The sequence below is a fragment of the Ostrinia furnacalis genome, unplaced genomic scaffold (assembly GCF_004193835.3).
Source record: "Ostrinia furnacalis isolate ACB-3 unplaced genomic scaffold, ASM419383v2 OfSCF5080, whole genome shotgun sequence".
Classification (NCBI taxonomy): domain Eukaryota; kingdom Metazoa; phylum Arthropoda; class Insecta; order Lepidoptera; family Crambidae; genus Ostrinia; species Ostrinia furnacalis.
The window spans coordinates 271,494-285,381 of NW_021135319.1; positions in this window are offsets into that span (position 1 = coordinate 271,494).

Here is a 13,888-nt window from a genome sequence, read left to right on the forward strand (position 1 = left end):
TGAATGACCAAAATGATTTCAAAACCTTTTTTCCACCCAAATCGTGGTATCACAACAATTTATTAGTTGAAAATATTTGTTATTTTTTCATTTCGATATTTTTTCACAAATATACGACCTAAATGTCAATGTGACAGAGCCCACAAAGTTGTGGACGCTAGTTGGCGCTGTAATCGTGCACGGAGCCAATTCTCCAAAATCCCCAGCTACTGAATTAAACTTGGCACAGAGGTTTAATGTCTGCTACCTTTGAAGTCATTACTTTTATCCAACCAGGTATTTGTGATAGGTTGATTTTGCTAGAATACAGCTTTTTATTGTATTAAACTGCAAACGAATGTACCACTTTGTAACGTTAAACTGAAAACTACTGTACCGCTTTGTAACGGTATTTTTTTTTAAATAACGTTACTGGTTATTTTAATTTCTAGGAAAAATATTTTCCTGTGAAACGAAACGGAGCGTTATCTGTCAAATCAGCCAGAGCTGTCAAATCAGGTGATTGTCAGTTCGCTTTGTTCAAAAATTGTGGTGAAGAAAAAATAATAAATAAAGATATTTTGAGGAACTTTCTATTGAACATTCGTGCTCTGTAATCGTGAACTTCTAGTGCACAAACGGGTAAGTTGTTAAACTAGATGGTTTATCACATTTTCACAGAATTCAGAAGGCTACGATAGCAGTGGTCTAGTGTTATTGATTTTTCAGGGATTGGTCATAGCTGACCGAGTTGTACTTTATAATATTAGTTCCATTACTTATTATAACAGGCTATTTAATAAGTTAAATACATTTACGAAATGTCCCTACAGTTTTCCTTCTTATTGTGCTAAGTATTTGGTCAATATCAGATACTTTGTGAGATATTACGGAATTCGTGCCTGAAGGTCGATATTTAATATTTTGAAATAGATCACCGGTTATGCTTTGTGCTCATCTAGGTTTTCGATTAGTTTGGTGTCTGTTATGATCAAACATTCCTTTTACATCTTTGAAACATTGCTTTATTGTGTTACTTGAAATTGATTAATCTTTTTTTTAATTGGTTTTGTAGTTATCAGAAATAATAACACTGAAAAAATATTTTATATAGCCAAACTAATTCACTGACCAAAGTTAGAACTGCTATCCTCTTAATTACTAGTAGCTACCTATATTTGGTCTAGTAGAAATTAGATTTTCCTCTAATATTTATTTACTTTAAAATTAATTAAACTTTAAGGCAATTAAAACCTGATACATTTCCCATAAGTATGTTTTCCTCTTGACTGTGAAAGATTTTTTCAGTTTAAAAAACTTTATAAAAATATTACTAAATAATCCATTCATCAGTTTCTGAAGACAGCAGTGTGACATACTTTGTACTATATTTCTTCAAAGTAAGTAACAAATACAAATTGTCAGTATAGTCATAATATCCAACTATTTCGATGGGTTGGATATGCATTAATTGAATGAAAGATAAAGTATGAACTGAAAAGATATAACGGCAAATAAAGATTGAAATAATAATAAAAAATAATAAGCAAAGATGTTGCAATCTGGAAAGACATTTAATGCACATACAGGCTAACTAATGGTTGATTAATAATAATATGCTGCAAGGTTACTACTTATATTATTGGTGAATGCCTCATTTATTACTATTATTTATTTATTAAAATTATCTTTTTATTGATTTCGATTTCCAAATTGAACAAATCAATATTTTATGATGTTATGTTTTTCTGTCATGTTAGGTCAATAACTCAATTTACCAATTGAAACTTGAGTGCATGGGGTGCTTAAGTGACTCAAATGCAAGTCAATTTATATTTAATATCTTTTATTGATTCACTTGAGTCTGGATGTGACGATGGGATATCTTTACATTAAATGACAAGATTTCTTCCATCGTGGTTCCATCCATAAATTATTTCTTTGATTGTAATTTAGTTTCATTTCCTAAATGCTACTATGTATTATGAAGAAAGTGCTAAGAGATAGGTCATATTTTACATAGAGAACTAAGGTGCCCATCTTTTTTTACCAAACTCATTGACCAAGGGTCTACCTACATGATTTGTCAGATGGTAACCTGGCTATAGCTCTAATATTTTTTTTCTGTGCAATGAAGGCTCTTAAAATCTGTTACTGTTTCGCCATCCTATAAGACCATAACAGAATCAATTTAACAAAGGCATGGTAGGACACAAGTGCTGTTGAAATATTGGTCACTTTCCTGACATGTTTCAATTCATATAAACACCAATTTATTCTTACATAGATCATTTATGTGTGTTTTAAAAAACAGGGTTGTTTTTCTTGAATCATATGGTGGAACCAGTCATTCGACAATTTCTGTTCCATGTGATGAAAATTAATCACAGATAAAACGCATTTTTCGCAAACCCCTAATAACCAGACCATTCCCCGACTTTTATAGCGCAACTTTGTTAATGCCGTTATCCAAATCAATGGTTTCCCTATGGGGGCGATGGTTTATCGCACTGGCGCCGCACGCGATCCGACGGTGAATGCACCCGGCGCAGCCGCGGGCGCCCAGCCGGTGGGAGCCCCATAATTGAGGTCCTTGGGTTATTGTGTCGCGTCCATGGAAATGTTTTCTGCGAACAGACACTTTTCCACCTCGACCGCCACGTTGGGATAGGTCGGAGTTACCTTCGTGATTCACCGCCATGCCAAGGAAAGCATTCCTGGAGGGACCCATAAGCGAGGCTAAACCGAGTTCTTAATTGCGAATTCCAAGCAAACATGAAAGCATTGCACGTTTGGGGTAGGTTATTAAGCGAAGGATATATTTCCATGTTTCCCCCATTAATTTAATGATCATGGCAGCTCTGCGTGAGCCAGGTTGTGGTGTGTCCTTTAATATGAATTTGGGCCGTAATATCTTAGACCTGGCCATAAGCAAATTAAGAAGAAGAAGTGGTATTCGTACTTTGTTAAGTGCATCGTTACGAGTTGTAGATGTAGAAAAAATATTGCCCTCCAACATGCTCCAATCCATATATGATATGATTGAACCGGTGCCCATTTTAGGATCACCAGTCGTGTACTTTACAATGCGGTCAAACCGGTCAATCTGTTAGAAAAATCTAGCGAATCTTTTTCTTTCATTGCCGATTTATTTATTTATTTTTCTTTAATCAGAAAACCACAGCTCTTTATATCGATTTGGCTAGATCGTAGAGCAGTTGTCTGTGATTTCACGATGCACTTGCTAGTGTGACTCATTGTTCTGAGCGATTGTGGGAGTGAGCGCCTGATAAATGAAATCTTGGGTTATTGTGTCGCGTCTGCGGAGCTTTTAACGATAATGACTTCTATAGTCCTCCATTTACAAGGTGGACCGACGACATCGTAAAGGAAACAGGGAAGCGCTGGACGCAGGCCGCTAGCAATCGATCAACGTGGAAAGCATTGGGGGAAGCCTATGTTCAGCAGTGGACGTCCTATGGCTGAAAATGATGATGATGATGATGACTTCCATAGCCTAATTGGGATAGGTTTAAGGAGTTTCAGGTGCTTTCATGATCTAAGGAGAGTGACTCGTTGCACGCTTTTTTTTTGGAGGCTGGCTTTTCAGCAAAACGGGCAAAAGAGTTAGTGCAGGTGCTTTTGTGATCTAAAAGGAGTGACTCGTTTCACGCTGTTTCAGCCCCGGCAAAATTAGGGCAAAGGGTGTGCTCAATATTGTTAAGCGATCATGATGTGTGACGTCACACCTTATGCGTCGGCACACTAGCACGATCTACGAGCTGCAATTCACTTGTTTGTGTTTTCGTGATGCATTCGTTATATAGGATGGTGAGTCATTGATTGGAATGGTTGCAGGCATCCAGTTAATTGATTGGGTTATTGTACAGCATCGTGTAAAACATGTATTTCAATTTGTACTTCGCTAAATTGAAAGTATGAAACAAAGAGGTAGGTCTTCTTTTAGGATTTTGCTTGCTTTTAGAGACCTTTACCTTTTGGTGTACATATTCCACATAATGTATAAATTTTTATCTACTCAGCAATCTTTAATGCAATGTAAGTACCCAATCTAGTCACAACTGGAGATACGGAGGCTTCAAAATTATATCTCTAAATTAATAAACATAGGCCTCCGAACCGAAAACCTGTTTGTATTTATAGCATGGTCGTATAAAATTTTATACTGTCTGTAATATGAACGAAGAGTGATGTGGATATTATTCGCGGAAGGGGCTATTCAGGGAATAGGGGCGAACGAACTACAATATACACACCAAGAAATTGTATACAACCTGCGCCCTTATTTTCACGATAAGAAAGCGATACATTATGTGTTGATCAAATAATGTACCTACCTATTGTGGGAACCAGGCAAGGATTTTTTGTAATTTTAACGCTTTTCTTTACGTAAATCATTTCAAACAAAATGTAGAACAACGTGATTCTTTGTAATGGATAATTTAAAAGTGAACATAGTAAACTTTTTATCACGGTTTCAAACTTGTTTAATTTCGAGTAGATAAAAAAGCATTTTAGTCATGTAGAGAAAAACTCTCTAAATACAAACGGACTTTGCACCTGTACTAACTTTTCCCGGAATATTACTCTGTATGCCGTATTGTTACGTAAACGCTTTATACAGAGCCATTTCAGTGGAAAATAACGAATTTTCTCTCATATTCTGTTGTTCCGTAAGCTTTGTGTCGTGTCATCATTATGTGTTGAGAGTTTCAAAGAGGCTCTTATTAGTTAGTCACTAATTTATACTACACTATTAATGTATGTAGTAAATTTGATCTTTAATATTTGTCAGATTTGCTGTTCGTCATGATGTTTATTGGTATCATCTCTACAAAGAGCTTCCAACTTTCAGTCTAGGCATTTCAACTGCATTGTGTTAAATATAATCAAAACTAAACCTTAAAGTTTTACACAAATAAGAAACATTTCACTGAAGCCAATCTTTCAACCTGAGACCTTGTTACTAGTATAAACTAGGTAGAGCCGAGCTCTACGTACCCATTTGATGAGATATTTCGTCGGGCCTCCATTGTTCTTGGATTGAAAGAGCTTTCAGGTTTTTTATAACCGTAGACAGTACAGTCGGTAGCCTAAACACGTTATTTCATAATTCAAATACTAGGTATTGTGGAATACTACTTCCATCTGCTTCAATCTTGTTATACAACATGTTTAGGATGCGCAACGCGCTATTGGAACGTGATATCATTACAAATATCTGTATTACTCAGACGTTATTTAATTTATCACGTTACAAGATTATGACAGTTAATAAATATCCTTAGACATTTTACACTGCGCTTCTAGTCCCAAACTAAGCAAAGCTTGTACTATGGATACTAGACAACGGATATAAACATACTTTAATACTTTTTTTTTTTGTAAATACATACTTATTATACATAGAAAACACCCAGTCCAATACAAACAAATATGTTCATGCACACAAATGTTTGTACTGTGCGGGAATCGAACCCGCTACCTCCGGAATAGTAGTCCGTTCCGAACCACTACACCAAACGGCCGACTAAATTAAAAGTTGTTTAAACAAAAGTTTTATGGCGAGAAAGACTCCATAAAAGATGAAATTGACTTTGTGAAATAAGTTCAGGGGAAGAAAATGAGTAAGTTTTATTATTGGCGCTGATGTTACACGGTAGCGATAAAATGTTAGCAAACTGCAGCAGGGTTGTTGCGAAACTGTACCGGTTGGTTTCTTGTTTTAAATGAAGTGTCCATGACGTCTTAAGATCCAAAACCTTAACATATTATAATTTTGTCTAAAAATGCGGCTCTCCCTAAGTACACTCTATCTCCATTCGATTTATGATGGTTGTATTTGTGCTTTTTCCATATTCTTTGTCATCGTTTTTTCCCACATTGATACAAATAAGGTGATTTAATTTGATTTATGTGGCTATAATATTATTCAACTTTTACAATAGTATCGAGTGACTCATTTCGGATTACCACCTATATCCAAAACTTCAAACTTTATCTCATAATTTACAGGAATATTCCAATAACTTAAGTATTTTATCATGCCAGCAAAGTTAACCATCTCTTTAAAATATTGCAATGTTTATAAAGATGGTAAAATGGAAGGAGGGTGGGGATGTAGATATGGCGCATACGCGAGGAACGTAAAAGAATAGTTTTGTCGCAGTCATAACCAGTGAAACTTTTTAATGTCCTTACTGAGTAGTGGCATCCTGCCTTACCCAAGTTAGTGGATAAAGTGTTCAGTCCAGAATTTCAACTTTTCCACAGATGTTCGTACAATTTTGCGAAATAAAACCGCCGTCGCCAGGCAACCCTGGTCGTAAAGAGTGCAGCGGTGTTTAAACGAGTGTTGCCTGCAGCGAGTTGCGCTTGAATTATTTCCTCTCGACGTGTCTTGTCGTGTATGCTGCAGCTATGTACTACTATGTCGAATGTGTTGTGCTATTGGATTGAAAGGGACGTAGGTACTTGTTACATTGTTGTAGCTCTTGCAATTTGTAGATTTTTTAAATTGAAACTGAAAACAGCGGCTCTAAAACGGGTTTTAAATGTAATAGAACGAGGAACTTTTAAACCTTATGTAGGTTTTTGAGTTAGCATAGTTCCATAGTTCGTTCGTTTCAGCCGAATAACGTCCACTCTTGTCCATTGCTGTGCTTTGTCCAGCAGTTTGCATAGTAGATTGAATTTATGTATAGCTGTATTTAATATTTTGATATAATACACAAGATAAACAGATTCTGTGATTAAAGGTCGTGGGCAAGCATATTAAATAATTAAATAAGCAATTACAGCTAATAACGTGAATGAGTAGGCACTTAAGTCTTTAATTGACATGCAATGAGCAACACACAACTGGAGGAAATTCCGTGGATTCATTACTTCATTAGGCACCTAGTTGTGACTCCGCTGATGCAAATTTGATTGCTCTAAGCTCGTCGAGGTACCGTAATGGAATGTCTTGTTTGCTATGTCTTCAACGTTTAATTATCTCATTTGAGGACTGATATTGCTAATTGTTTGATTAGTGTAACGAGGGGCTTGAAGCTTTATAAAATAAAAGCATTTTTAGTATTATTTAAAAATGAATTGCATCAAAATTGGAAATGTATAAGTATTCGTCATAATATCCTACTCACAATCCCCCATTTGAAGGGCCATGGTCATGATTCATATCTAGCATGTATTGTTACAGACTTGGCAACTTACAAACATGATAATCTCTAGAAAGTGAATGCTGTAATTTTCTAAAGTTAATTAGTGTCTCTATAGGTCGGCAATCGCATTTACGCCAGCGTCGCTACACTACACACAAACTTCTTTAAAATATTCATCATAACTCCGAGTTATTGATAAGAATAATTCTTATACCAATTCAATACTCAATTAAAACTTTCTTTGTACGATACGATAATTTATTTCAGTTCGTCGTTTCAGCCAAATGACGTCCACAGCTGGACAAAGGCCTCCCCGAGGATTCAAACTCAAAGAGCTTCAATTTGTAATTCAAGGATATTTTAATGAATACTCCCCAATACAATGGAATAAGAAAAATATAAATTCTGCCTACATATTTTGAATTTAAAAAACGTATCCTAAAGAATATTTATTTTCCGAAGTTCAGTGATTTGCTGGAGGAATTTGCGTTCCAACTTCGGCGAAATTTAGCGATTCAAGTGAAATGGAAGTATTCAGGGTATGGCAGGGGCGCAAGCTCCAATTTGAAGGTTCCAAAGGCTCTCGGAAGTCCTTTGAAAGGTATTAATACTGTTCCATGACAGATTTATTTTATTTTATTTTATTTATTTGGTTCACCAACAGTTAATTACACCAATACAATTGTATAAATCTTAAGAAGAATAGGTACATGTTCAATGTATTAACTTATTACAGGCAAACACAGCATGCATTTAACGTGAAGACTAATATTATACATTATAATTTTATAATGATAGGTATAAATCAATCCAACAGACATGTGCTAAGTTTTAACAGAAACAAAGTTGTACAGATTTTTTACATTAATTAAGCAAGTAAGTATCTAGAGAATTTTATTTTCATGAAGACGTGTTTTCCGCAGAGCTGGGACCGGACAAGTGACTAAAAATGGCTTTACGGTATGATGTCAGAGAGTCCGCGTGTAAATCAACCAGATCACTTATGCTGTTGACAAGCTTACTCAGCCGGGGTATTGGAGAACTAGTCCCTAATACGGTTCTTCTAAGAGGGGGATATAGTGGAGTGATTGGCTTCCTCGGTGTTCTAAGAGGGACGCGAAGCGCGAATAGACCCAACAATTGTGGACTGTCGATCTTGTTGTGGAATATTTTATGTAGAAACAGTGCATCCATTAGATCCCTACGCTTTTCAAGTGACATAATGTTAAATTGCAGTAATCTACTATTATATGAGGAAAGCTTCTTAGCTTTACCCTCTGCGAACGCAAGATGCCACAAGAAGCGCTTTTGTATGCGTTCTAGACGAAGTGAATGCACGGCATAGTGAGGACGCCACACTGTGCAACAGTATTCCAGAATACTTCGTATTAAACAATTATATAAAAGTATTTTGATCTTGCGTCGTTTAAGACACTTAATATTTCGGATCACAAATCCCAGCATTTTAGATGCTCTTTTGTTTATGTACTCAATATGAGACTGAAAAGTTAATTTTTTGTCATATATAACACCTAGATCTTTCATTGTGTCTACAGCCTGTATTATGTTGTTATTGATCAAGTAGCTAAAGTGCGATTCATTTATCTTCCTTGAAAATTTCATGTGAAAGCATTTTTTGTAATTGAGTTGCATCTTATTAGCACGACACCATGTTGTTAGGGAGTCAATGTCCAACTGTAAGCATCATTTTTAGAGTTGATAATTTTGGCAATTTTTAAGTCGTCAGCGTATAGGAAAGGTTCAGCCTTATAATATTAGTATAGACTATTATAGATTGTTTTGTGCCGTAAAAGCTTGCTCGATAANGCTACACCATGTTGTTAGGGAGTCAATGTCCAACTGTAAAAGATCAGCATCATTTTTAGAGTTGATAATTTTGGCAATTTTTAAGTCGTCAGCGTATAGGAAAGGTTCAGATATACTTACTGCCAAGATCTTTAGAGCTGGAAATTGGGAACATTCTTCCTGTTAAGTGCTCTTGTGTGCTCTTTGTGAAAGTAATACGAGTACATTAGATGAAGAGAAAATCTATAGAACTTATTAATTTATGGATGACGGCACATCAAGCTAACACTGTAAGCTCTTATGTAGTAGTATCAGAGGTGCTATTATACAACACAAATGTATTGTCTGACGTGCCCGAGTGTACACTTTATATGCGTTGAAAGAGTCAGGATAATTAATGGCCAGTGAATCATAAAGATCTCGCCTTTGTCTCTTTTATCATGCAAATTAAACTGACTTGACGGCGCTTTATTAAGCGTCAGTTAACGGCCATATTGTCATTTCTGTTTTCCGTTCATTAAAGTGTATTAGAGTTACTTGTTACATTTTCGGTGATACTTAGATAAGCCTTATCTTATTTCTTCCTCGTGCCAGAATTGCCTGATCCTATTTTGAAGCGTGAAATTCTTGTTTGCGTTTTATTCTAATTAGAAATTATATCCTTAATATTAATTAAGTTGGTATTAGGCGAATGGCTTTTCGCCTTCCTTATTACAAGGATATTCTTGTATCTTGAAATTTAGATTTCGTTGGACTATCGTTTAATTTTGCCAAACAACCAAACAGGAGGGTTTTAATGCTTCATAAAGCTTTGACGACTGAAACTGTCATTTCAGTCTCTCCTGAAAAATGTGTATCATTTTCATTAATGAAATTATTTATATTCACGTCGCATTACGCTTCTCCCGCGTGTAATTCCCGTCGACAGACGTTATCAAATTTCCATTACATGAGATCCGTAATATTCGACCTCCGTCCTCTTCTCTTAAAAACTTCACCGGACGTGCTGTTCTGTTTTCGTATTTATTACTGGCAGCCGTTGGGCTGAGGTAAAGTGGATTCTATCGGGAGGGAGGTAGGTGTGTTTCGGCGTGTCGGAATGCGGTGGAAAGTCTGAGGTGTCGTTTAGGGAGCTTACTCGGGTCGCGTTATTAGAGTCTTGTCCTTCTTTATTGGAATATACGACGGGCCGATGTCCCCCTCCCGCTCGAACGCAAGAGGCTGCGGTATAGCGCCTGTGTTCCTCCACCTACAGAGAATGTAAGGTCACCGCTATCGTAATTACCGGGCTATTTATAGATGATAGACATGGCGTTTTCGTTATTTATGCAAACGGTATCCGATAGACATCACATCGTTAACGAATCTATTTTCAAATATCGTATCAATAAATTAATTAATTGGCTTCATCAGAAACAGCTAAAACGTTGCTTCAAATTCGTAAAAATGCAAAATAAATAACGCCTTATTTTTTTTTTACAAAAATAAACGTGGACTCAATGCACCCAAATACACGTTGTAGATAAAAAGTAACCCAACTTACCTCTATTTAGTCTAATCCCATAATGTTTTCAAGTTTCATCAAACTCCATTTTTGCGTGAATGCAACAATAAACATCCACCCGATATATCGCTTTTCGTATCGCTTATCGGTGGAGGAACACCCCAATTCCAGAACTTGACGTGGGATCTAGATTGGTAACGTCAATCCGTGTCGATAGCGCCGGGAAAAGTCGTACCCAGAAGTAGCTTAGCACATTCTGCTTTATTGGACAAAAAGAAAACAATAAACGGACAAGTTGTAACTTTCACGGAAATCCTCGAAATAGCAGGCTTGGGTATTTAGATCAAAAGCCAGTAATAGAATTTCCAATAAGATTCCGTTACGGATATAATGTGATTTTATAAAAGCTTTCGTAGTCGCTACGACTACTACGTATCTACATGCTACGGCCTACGACTACGAATAATCGTAGCGTGTTGTTAGGGCTGTATTAAAAAGTTTTTCAAATTAAATGAAAAATATATGTATTTTTTTTAATAGACTTGTGTTATTTGTAAATGAAGACCACGGGCTGGAAGACATAGCTTGGGCAGGCCTCCTACTATCTGGTAAAAGTCGTGGGAAGAGCCTGGATGCGGGCAGCGCAGGACCGTTCATTATGGAAAACCTTGGGGAGGCCTTTGTCTAGCAGTGGACGTCATTTGGCTGAAACGAACGAACGAATGAATTGAAGACATAAAACAGAATCCGAACCGGGCTCTGTAAAAGTGTAGTTGCTCTTATGTAAAAAGCATAGGAAAGAAAGGAGCCTACATAAAAGCTTTTCCTTTTAAAACGTTACATGTCGTATATCGGTGAGTTATTTACTCTTGTGGCAGGTCACGCGTGTGTATCGTAAAGAGAGATGCACCGTAGGTGCTAGGTGCCGCTGAATACAGTTTTATAGTTCTTTAGGGCTGCCCTTAGCTTGATGTACTATTTTGTAAAGACAATAGGCTTCTAAAGCTATATTATAGGCTTCATTTTCTTGATTTTCTCTATGAACTATTGTCAGCCAATATATCTTCAAATATGGTATGGTATGGTAAGAAGGTGAGCAGAATATATTTTGCAATTTCTAAACAAAGTTTATTTTTTAAAGCATTTTAAGTCTTAAGATGATGATATTATGATGTCAAAAGTTCTGTAACTTAATAATAAAGTGGCAACCCTACAAAACAGCAGTAAAACCTGTTACTACGGCACGTTTATCTCTAACTACATAGCCACTGCTCTTTGGATTTTGCAACTGAATTTTACAGTTCCTGTGGATAATGGTCGCTGTAATTCATGGAATTTACTACACCTTTGGAGTCTATAATGTTATCTAACAAGTTAATTCGTGTATTTGTTACAGATGCGCTAACTTCAGCTCTCACACAGTAAGAGGTAAGTACTTTCAAGATAAACATAATAATCGTTTTGAGTTCAAACTAGACACTACTCGTATTTTTAAGTCCGTGATCGATTTGTTATGACAAAGCTGTTTCTCTCTTTGCGTCTTCCGTATCGACTACGTGCGTGCCTACGTTAATAGACCTAGTTATACTAGTCTTATGTTTGGTCAGATTCTTCCTCAGCACGTTCAACTAGTTATTGGTACTCCAACGGTATTTTGTGCCAAATAGTAGTGAATAAAAACGTGAGACTTTTAAAAATATCTACAACTGTTCCGGTATTATGGATATCAGTCATTGGATGACCCCATGACAGTTCATCTCTTTCATAAAATCAAAGAGTAGAAAGTTACTGGCCAGGTTTGTATAAACTGCGCCATCATTTATTGAAAAAAGAAATACGTCACTTTTACAGCTTTTTCAGCACTAAGCTGTACCTATTAGTGGCGTAGTGGTGGTATTAAAAACGCATTAAATCCTCGCAGGAGTTGGCGCCGCGTGGTCGCGTTTTGGCTTGCTAATGGGATTATTTTTCATTAACGTGAGTGCCGTCTAGGATCGTGAAAAAATATGAGAATATTTATGAAGCATCGAAACTGTAGAGTTCATTGTTTTAAAAGAGAACCACTAGATTTCATATACTTTTCTACTGTAAGCAGTTCTAGTGTTACGAGTTTAAAGAGTGGCAAGATATCGATCTAGTTAGGTACAATATCTTTGTAAATATATTTAAAATTAAGATATACTATTTTTATAACACAAAGAAAATGGTACTAACGGAGCAGTTTTATACGAGACTGTTTCACCATTTAATTTGTATGCGTGTAACTTAGGACTTGTGCTATTATAGGTGTACATAATGAGCGGTTGACCCATAAAACCCCAATATGCGGTACAAACTGCTCTTCAACGTGACATATTAATTATGTTTCCCGCCAAAAAGGTCTCGCAGTCAGGTGCGCACGCTAATTGGTTTTGAGTTACGCCGCCAGGGCGGCGCTGGCGACACCTGCTTCGTAGAACTGGCCCATTTTTGAGATAAGATTTTTATATAAATTCATGAGATCCAAATTACTTTAGGATCTTAATAAATCTGTAGGCGTAAAACTTATCTAAACTTAAAGTCAGTGGTTTTAGTGAAAAGCTGTTAAAACATCTGCAATAAAATAGACTCAGTTCAGTTCATTTTATGATAGTTGCAGTTAGGAACGGTTCAGTTTCCGATAGTCTGGCAGTGTTTCAGTTTCCATTGTATTCGAGATCTGGATATTAGATTTCTCTGGCGAATACGATCTCTTGCTAGGGCTCTTTGTGTCATCTGATCTGAACTAACCTAGATAAAGCTGCAAAGGAGGCTATAGTATTTCATTTAGAGGAGGTTTATTATTTATCTTTGTCTAGCAGTCTATTTAAAACTCTACTTTGTGGAGGATAAGTGTGATAGTTGGGATTTTTTTTTCTTAGTAGTTTATTTGTAATGAATAATATACTGAATTTTTCAGATCACAATTGAACATTTTCCAGACCCAAGAATATACAAATTTACCTAAAGGGTTATGTGGAAATAACTTGATATATTGTACACACTAATTATATTAAACCTTGCAGAACCATTTCAATTTTAAATTATCCAGGAAATGGAAAAAACCGTAAGAATCCTATAAATAACTTCAAACGCTAGTTCCATTTATCATGAGTTGAAGTGAATGTACAATTTAAATAGTTTCTTCCACGAGGCGGATATTAAAATCTTTCTGCTCTTGGGAAGAGCAACTAACTAATTTCCTTTGCATACAATCCGTCTGACATTCTTTTTCATTAGATTTTTATTGATCTAAGCCTTTAGTGGCTATCGGTGGTGATTTGGTTTTAGGACGTAAATCAGTTGAAAAACAGAAAACTTAAGTAGTGACTTTTCCAAAAAACTACTTCGATTTTCTTAGCCATTAAATGCAAGGTTTTTCAATTAATTCTAACTT